Source organism: Nasonia vitripennis (assembly GCF_009193385.2).
Source record: "Nasonia vitripennis strain AsymCx chromosome 4 unlocalized genomic scaffold, Nvit_psr_1.1 chr4_random0005, whole genome shotgun sequence".
Lineage (NCBI taxonomy): Eukaryota > Metazoa > Arthropoda > Insecta > Hymenoptera > Pteromalidae > Nasonia > Nasonia vitripennis.
In genome coordinates this window covers 1,518,305-1,520,941 of record NW_022279640.1, presented here as the reverse complement: position 1 = coordinate 1,520,941, position 2,637 = coordinate 1,518,305, and positions in this window count along the sequence as shown.

Below are 2,637 nucleotides of genomic sequence, written 5' to 3'. Positions count from 1 at the left end.
ATGACTCGCAAATTTAGGCTTTTTAGGAACTTTATGTTTTGCCGTGTTAGCGCTTTGGCGTTTCGCCGACGACTGATAACTGAACGACACGTCGGTTTGCTTATATAGCCTCTACCGACTTTGCTATTATAAACTATTCCCATTACGTTGGTTTTAAATGCAATCGGATAGTAATAGTTTCGTCTCGAAAATTGACAAGATGTCCGTCTTGATCGACTATGCGTATTTGTAAATGATCTATGCTCTTGACGGTGACTGGTAGGTAAATGACTTACGACGGGACTTCGATGATCTTATATCCTGGTGGCACAGCGGGAAAAAAATTCGTGAATGGTATGTGCTAATTGTCCGTTTATGTAGGCACCGCTGGTGATGTTGCACTCGATTCGCAGAGCATTCACTTTAAGAATAGCGACCGGCAAGTCGGAAGAATGCTTCAAGTTTTCCTGCAGAACGCGTTGAGTGAAGCTGAGTAATGCACCAATCGAGTCGTGCGGTCGAAAATCAATCTTGCGATTGCACTTTATAATACTGCGAAGAGTATTCTTGTTAGGTTGTATGCTGATTGAAATCTTCTTTTTAGTCAAAATTTCACTAAGATGGCTCTCGATATCTTGAATTTTGTAACTGCCAGTAGGTAAAAGTTAAAAGTTCAACTAATCCGAGAACGTATTGTATATGCGGTGATAATTCAATGGGCGGAAAATACTGAGCTTCGAGTATGGATGAACTGCCAGAAAGAGTCAGAGTAAATGAATTCTCCATGACTGTTGAATTGAGAATGAGTCATCTCAAACTTTTTTGCATCTTTATATAGGAGTATTGAGCTTGTTGCTAAAAAATTTAAGGCAGAGATGACCGCAGTTAAATGTATTATAGTCTTGATATCTGTCGGGGTTATACTTTACTCCGTTCACGTACAAATATATCATTAAGTCTGTAGGCGGCTGAAGATTGCCAAAACTATCGAAATAAACGACTGATTAACCTCGTTTCCGATATGCCACCCAGTGCGTTCCAGGCCCACTAGCATCATCCAAGTTTACGACAGCTGATTCGTTGTAACGCGGACCACTAGCAGGCAAATCGTTTCTCATGAATACACCGCGAAAATGGGGTATTTTCAAAATTTTGGCATACTTCACGAGGTCGGAGTCAGTGAGCGGTCTGTCTGGTAATCTTAATTTGAGCGACGTTTTTTTTTTAATCAATATCTTGCCATGCGCTATGCGAAGGCCCATTCCCATTTTGTGAGGTTTCAGATAAAGTCCTTGACCGATACTCAATTCCTCCATTTTTCTATTATGTCTCGAAGTTTCTTCCAACTGTAACTTAGCTGCAGTTCGCCAGCAGCGCTCAATCCAGCGAAAATAGGTATGAGTAATGGCAAGAAACCACCTACTTTGGACGGTACGGGTAGAACGCGTGGAACCAATACCTTATGCTTGCCACATCGCGAGCGCCTTTCAGTGCAGAAAGAATAGCTTTGCGAGCGTTATTAGTTGGTATCATAGATTCGGCAGCAGCTTTTACGATTTTATTCAATCGTAAGCTTTTCTTGCCTCTTCTTCTTCTCTTCGCACCCATTCCAAGTTTCGTCTTTAACTTCGTGGTTTTTGAAACAGCAAAAGCAGCTATTTTTGCACCGATGCTCGCGTCTTTCGAAGAAGCTCTTTTTGAAGCTTTGTCAGCTAAAATTTTATCAGCAATGGTTCTTGCCTCGTCGTTTTCACGATTCTGCGAATATGCAATATCGTGCTCTTTGCAAGCTACGCCAAGATGATTAATTCCTTGATCTCCTCGTGCTAAACGTTTTGCTAACTTGGTACCTGGACCGCAGTATTGATAGCCTGGCAAGTGAAGTTCCACCGGTAGCTTGTTTTATTTACGAAACCAAGACCATGTCGTCGTTGTCGTCTGTGTACGATCATTACCCTCTGAAGGATTATGATTAAGTGATGGCGAGAGTATATAAGCGCTCTATTTATACCCGAGCGACTAGTAGATGTCGAGCATCCGAACAGTTCAAAGCATGAATTTTAAAGAACAGTCGATTAAGCTCCGGTACCGAACTTCGATTCCGTCGTTGAGCGGGATAAAAAAGTTAAGCGGCATGGCGATCTGTTGCCTGATAGCATAAGGGCGGTTTTTTGCGGACCGTCAAATTGCGGCAAGACTAACAGCTTGCTAGCGCTCATAACTAATCCCAACGGTGTTAGATTTGAAAATGTATTCGTGTACTCCAAGTCGCTTAATCAGCCAAAGTATACATTTTTAAAACAGCTTTTGGAGCCTCTCAAGGGTATAAAGTATTTTCTGTTCAGTGAACACGAAGAAGTTATAGCACCAGATAGCGCACTTCCCAATTCAATTATGATATTCGACGATATAGCTTGTGAAAAGCAGAATAACGTCAGAGCATTCTTTTGCATGGGTAGGCATAAAAAAGTTGACTGCTTCTACCTTTGTCAGTCGTATGCGCAAGTGCCTAAACATCTTGTGAGAGATAACGTCAATTTGTTGGTAGTATTTCGACAAGATGATGTGAATTTAAAGCACTTATACTACGATCATGTAAATTCTGACATGACATACACACGTTTTAAAGATTTATGCGCGCAATGTTGGTCAGATGTT